We start from the raw sequence: 6,426 nt of genomic DNA on the forward strand, positions 1-6,426 counted from the left end.
GGAATGTAGCATTCTAGACCCCTGCCAGCCAGGCTTCCTTGGCCAGGTCGGCACTAATGAACAATGCCTCAACCTCAGTCTTGTAATTGGAAAATACACCATCGCACGGAACTCTCCAGTCTAGCTGGCCTTCATGGATTTGTCCTCAGCCTTTGACTTTGTAAATAGGTCAAGTCTGTGGGCTATACTGTTGGCCTATGGTCTGGATGAGCCTCTGGTTCATTTCCTGGCATACCTCCATAAAGACCTTCAGGTACAAGTGAGGATTGGCAGAGATGGTGAGGTCTCAGGGCCAATTAAGGTCGGGGGGTGTCAGGCAGGGTTGCGTCTTGGCCCCACTTCTTTTTATTATATATATTAATGGATTGAATAAATCATTGGTATCCATGTCCCAAGATGTACCTAGGATTAATGGGAAACCCCTCCCTGTGTTATTATACGCTGATGATGCGATTCTTTTATGCCGCACCCCTAACTCTTTGCGTATTTTAATACAGTCTTTTGTTAAATATATGGATAGCCTGGACCTAAGAGTTAATTTTAGCAAATCCTTTTTAATGTCCTGTGGTCCTCGTAGACGCCAGCTCAGTTCCATTGTTGTTGGCAGTCAGAAGTTGATAAGCACCTGTAAATTTCCATATCTTGGGGTGGTCTTTGCTGCGAACGGCTCCTGGACTGAGCATCTTACTCACTCCATGAGCAAGTTCTCAAAGACCATCAATTCAATTTTAAGTTTCCCCCGTCCAAAGACCACAGGCGCCATTTTAGCAATCTTAAATTTTGTTTTAATTACAATGGGTTCCTGTGGCTACCTATGGAGCTGAGATATGGGGCATTGCAAACAGTACCTGCATTCAGTAGGAAGAAAACAGATTTTGTAGAAAGCTGTTGGGTATCCCAATCTCCACTCCACAATACGTATGCCACAAAGAACTAAATTTAAATTATATAACTGATTTTATACATGCCCAACCAGCCCTTTTCTGGCTATCGATTTGGAAGAATGAGGCAGCTACTCTTACCAGAGACATTATTACTGATTGTTTGAAGTGTGATAAGGGGATGGATATCCCCTGGCTATCAGGGGTATATCAGAGTTTATGTAGCATTAATAAAGGCTGCATCTTTTTAAATCCTGGTAACGCCGAAACTCTGCACAAAAAAGACCTTAGAAGTGCTTTTTACTTGTTGTATAGCACTGAAAGAACTGCGCTGGAATCAAAGAAATCTCTCGTTTCCAGTTATATGTCACTGGAGCAGCCCTGCCATCCCCTACCAAATTGTCTTGTTCTACCTATGAGTCCATGGGAAAGGAGTCTTTTATTCCGTTTGAGAGCAGGGGCAGTCAAATTTGCTCTGTGTTTTGCTCTTGGCTTCCATCCGAAACTTGACCTTGTACCCTGTCCATGTGACGGGGTGAAAGGCCAATCTACTCTTCATTTCCTGCTGTTTTGTAATACAGTAAGGGGCTTCTTTACCCCTTTTTTACCAGGAGCAGGCCTATTAGTTTAGATTCTGCCTACTCAAGCATGCTTGTCTTGTCTGATGAAGAGCTGGTCTTCCGTTTAAGTTCATTCTTGAGAATTGCTACCAGGGCCCGTAAATCAATGCTTAATCCCTGAGTTTTTAATACATGAATGGTTAAGTCTAAAAATTGTATATTACTTACAACTTCGAGTTTATAATATTGTGTTTTGTAATTGAATTTTTATTAATATGTATTGTTACTCTTCTCCTGTCATTTATACTGTTTTTACTGTTTTGTACTTTTATGGATACAATGCTTATCCGAATAAAGTTTATGAACTGAACCTAAAGCGTTTGGGATACGACGGGTTACACTACACACTGAGTGTTTTTACGTCCTTTCAATTGCTTCAGAAGCTAAGCCTATCTATGGATTCTTTATTTTGCACATCATGAGAGCAACAGAATAGCTCAATATTTACAGCTGAGTGGCCAGTGAACAAGTGGAAACATTCTTAGGATCATGCCTTATGGTAGTTTCTAATCAGCAAATGCTGTACACCTCAAGACGAAACTCAGTTAATACAAGGTCCTTCAGTTACTGCAAGACTATATAAAATTGTGTGATCAGCCACATATGAACCCAAAGAGTACAGGGCACAATAGATAAAGAATAAAAAGGTGTATTCTGTATATTATAACCTTAGACTTGAATACTAGATCAGACATTTCTGGATGAGGAAGTCTTACCCACAGAATGTGGAATGCTTCATCAGGGGCTTACTCACCGCCCACCCTGGTGAGATGGTACTAACGGGACAGACAACCCCAAGTTTTGCTGGGAGTTCTTGAGAAACAATATTTACTGGATAGAAAGGGGATCCAGATCTAGAAATTCCTTAGGATAAACCTGCTGGAGTTTCCCTGCACTGGTGAAACAATATTTACTGGATTGAAAGGGGATCCAGATCTATGAATTCCTTAGTATAAACCTGCTGGAGTTTCCCTGCACTGGTAGGTATCCTAGATATGGTTACAAACTAAAAAACGGTGGTGTTGTAGGTGCTTTGACCTTCTCATCCAATTTCCTGCCAACATGTAGCCTAGAAACAGGTCACGGGCATTCATCACAGCTAACCAAAGAAAGGATCCGTATTCAACTAAAAAAGAATATATATCACACCTCCATGCAGGTGAAAGAGGAGCAAGGCATGCTCCAAGTATCACTAGCTACCAAAAACACCACATTTCTGTTTATCTCTTTGATCTTGAAAGGGCCCATGTAACCCGAAGTACTCTTCTTCAAAAAAACAAGTTGTTACCAACACTACATCTCCCACTTTCGTCCCTTCATTTTACGAGATTGATCATACAAACTCTTGCACTCGAAGTCGCTAACTCAGAACCCCCAACCTTCTTTCCAAAAGGCAAAATCTCAGATTTGACTTGGAAAGGGCTTTTCTACCTCTCATGCCTTCAAACAATGATAAGCTTGGATCACTGAGGGGCGTTATCCTCAATGCCTCACTCAAAACCTCCGCCAAGGGCAACCTCAGCTGCGAAGATCTCTGTGCACATCCCTTTACCGTGCGGATCATTACCTCAGCCAACCCACTGGCTTAGAGAAGTTCAGTGCGGTGTGTCCATGAGAAAATCGACGAACTCTTCAGTGACTCATTTCATCTAAAATAAACTGCACACAATGGTCTGTTACAATGATCTTGGGGTTTCCTTCTGGAAAAACTCTTCCTTCAGAAACTCTATAACCATGAGGATTATAGCCGAATTCAAAAACTTGGATGCAACCAACATAGTGGTATAATCAACTACAACTACCACATATCTCCGTGATGGCTACAAGAGGTCAAACAGCCCAACAACTATCTATCCCCAGCTTCTGCCACCACTCTTCTGAACTTGCACAAGTGACAAAGATGGCTGCCTTACCACTTTACTTTTATCAGTACAAGCACTCAAAACACACTCCTTCACCATCCAATCCATACTAGGCCCTCAGGATTATGCTCTTATCCTTGCTTTAGTCAAACCACTCCTTAGATGACCATCGAGGGCAAGATTCGCTAATATTTCTTTTACCCCTTCAGGTGGTACTCTCCTCTCACCTGTGCACAACTCATCCCAGAGAGTTGCAAACTGTCTCGCTTCAATGTTTAACCCACCAATGTGGGGCCCCATTACACTTTCACTACATACTCCATTATTTTCTTACATCTTTCACTTTGGCTTCTTCCCACTTCTCCTTGTTTATGGTATTAGGTTGTACCCATAACACAAGCAAAGTCAGTGTGACACCAGATAGAGGTAGAAGCCTGTAGAGACAATCAACAGCACCGTTCCTAAAATATGTCAATAAATGAACCTTAAAGGTAAACTCCCCGACTACATCCACCCATCCTTCATGCGTCTCACTCACTGACTTTGGAAGATAATACATTAACCAATGGCATGTGATCACTTCTACCAAGCAGTAACATCCATAGATAGAATTTCAAACAAATGTATAATTCATGTGCATGCCAAAGCTTCACAGTTCATCAAAGAATAAATAGTTTCAGTCCTTGTTAGAGCACATGGAGCAAAACAACAAACTTTTCTTCTCCATTCTCTATCTGAGCCAATATCGCATCAAGACTCTTAAGGCTAGCAGCCATTATTAAAATGGTTCTTCTGCTCACATCGAAATGCCCTAAAGTGGGCATCCCCCCCCCCCCCCCCCCCTGCAATTCTACTTGTTCAAATTCATCCAAACACTCACTAGACCACACACAAGTCTCCTTTCTTTAGAAGGTGGCTCATGGTGTGAACAAGAAAAGCTAAAATTTTAATACATTTGGGAGTACTCAGTCAATCCCAAGAACGACCACAGTTGCTCCTTTTCTTGTGTTATCAGGGACTTAACAATAAATTCAATTGACTCGGTCTTGGGACTTATCCCCTCACCCAAAATAGTATGCCCCAAATACACTATAATGTCCACTCTGAACTGGCAAGTTTCTCTATTCATTATTAAACAACTGTTACGTAATTTGGAGAACCCCTCTCTCAGAATGTTATCATGTTCAAGACTTCTCATTGACAAAGACCAGGATGTCATCCTAAAACAGTAGAACTTGCTTGATATCTTCCAAGACGTTTCTCATTGCTTGCTGACATAAAGTTGAAGGCAGACAAAATGGCATTCTAACAAAAAAGGAATGCCCCAGAGGTATTACAAACTACTTTAAAAGTATGAGTTGACCAAATTATTGCAAACTGTGGTAAGAATTTCACTGGATACACTGCTGAATTAGTAATAGGCTAATTTCTAAATGTATTTTGAGCTTTGATGTGCCCATGGTGGCTGGCTATTGAAGCACACTGGACCATAAGCAACTGCAGTCACTGGAGGCACATGTGCGGCTCCGCTGCACTTGTGACACCTCCTTTGGGAAATAGAGCTTAGCAAGTAGTGTGTGGAGAAACAGTGGGCATCACAGGACTGGAGCATCCGGTTAATTATATTTTTGTGACTTGTGGTGCAGTGCCTAATTTGAGCCAGCGGTTACCGGTGGTGCCAACCGGCACTCATTTTTCCTCATCAATTTGTGTCCCAGAACAATAAAGAGAAAAACACAAAACGTACAAAGGAACCTAAAACCTGTGACAGGGAAAGAAATCAAGGATGAAAAAGAACATGAAACGGTGAGATAAAAGGGCAGGGAGTGTATGGTAGTGGGTAAAAGACGCAGAATCAAGACTACGCAGCCTTTCATGTTAGCACCCCTGAAATATGACCGCACCAGCCACGGGCTCTTGAGCAAAACTTTTAAGCTCAGGCCCTTATTCTTTTACAAATTAACCACTGGCGTTGTAAGCCATGCGCACACCTCACGTAAGGTCATACAAAGCAGCTATATTTACCCGTTATTGCTAGAAAAAACGCTAAACAACCACTGATTTCTGCAGTAGTCACTCGCATATCTTAGTCATATATTTCATCCTCGTCAACCACGTACTAAGCGAAATAAGCTTCCACTACGTAGGAGACGTCAGTCAATATTGGCTATCTGCAATTTAAGCCAGAAAGTACTTGAAAACCACCAAAGCAATAAGATAAATGCACTCCTTACACAAACGACCACCAGAAAATTCCAATTCATATTTCAACACAGACGACCGTGGAATGGGTCCATTCTACGCACCGAACTAAAAGACCAAGTCACAGCACAATGCTGAGAAGCGAAAACAATTCATTTTTCTCATCGCTTCTTGTCAGGTAAGGAAATTGAGTAGCTTGAAATTCACTGCTGAAGCATAAAGTTTAACCTGGAATACTCTGCAGACAGACAGTTTCGCCAGGTGAAATGGCAGCACCAACCAGCCTGAACTCCAAAGAATACGAACAGTCTAAATTGCTATAATTACTTACGTTTAAGTATGAAAACACACTAGCTCGGCGTGGGTCATCTATGGTCACATAAACAGGCCATATCTCTGTAGACCTGGTATGTTTTCATTAGCTCACTAATACCAAATATATTTCAGTTCAAAGATGATTTTTAATGACGAGTAAGGTGACGTGACAACCTGTCCGTTACTTACAATGACCGTTTGTAAATTCAGTCCAATCTCCGCTGCCCGTTGTGGATCTTTTATCAACAACACTTCTTCGTGATATCAGTTCTTCCGGGTCGCATGACAGCCAATCCATATGGCTGAACATATTAAAGGAATCTTATGGAACGGGAGGGACTCGCGAACTGTAAGGTGGCCCTGGATTGGAACATTGGCGAAACCTCAGCCAATCCTAATGCGATTTACAGAATTCCGGACTACTCATTTGTTGTTGATTCCGCAAGTGCCTCAGAGGTTCATTGAAATTCGGTCTGCAAGCATCTCTCATTTCGTCAGGTGGCGGGTGCTATGCAGATAGTAGGGGTTAGATTGTTCTTTTTGGGT

General features: G+C 41.9%; 1 protein-coding gene across 3 annotated transcripts in view; it reads right to left on the reverse strand.

Moving 5' to 3' along the window:
* The window catches only part of GPATCH2L (G-patch domain containing 2 like), a 376,403-nt gene extending 370,206 nt beyond the window's left edge, over nt 1-6,197 (reverse strand). For all 3 annotated transcript variants that reach the window (XR_014968871.1, XM_085626692.1, XM_085626693.1), the window contains exon 1: nt 6,070-6,197. The gene's annotated coding sequence lies outside the window, so the exon portion shown is untranslated. The remainder of the gene's footprint in view (nt 1-6,069) is intronic.
* Nucleotides 6,198-6,426: the final 229 nt, after the last annotated feature.

Source organism: Triturus cristatus, chromosome 9 (assembly GCF_964204655.1).
Source record: "Triturus cristatus chromosome 9, aTriCri1.1, whole genome shotgun sequence".
Lineage (NCBI taxonomy): Eukaryota > Metazoa > Chordata > Amphibia > Caudata > Salamandridae > Triturus > Triturus cristatus.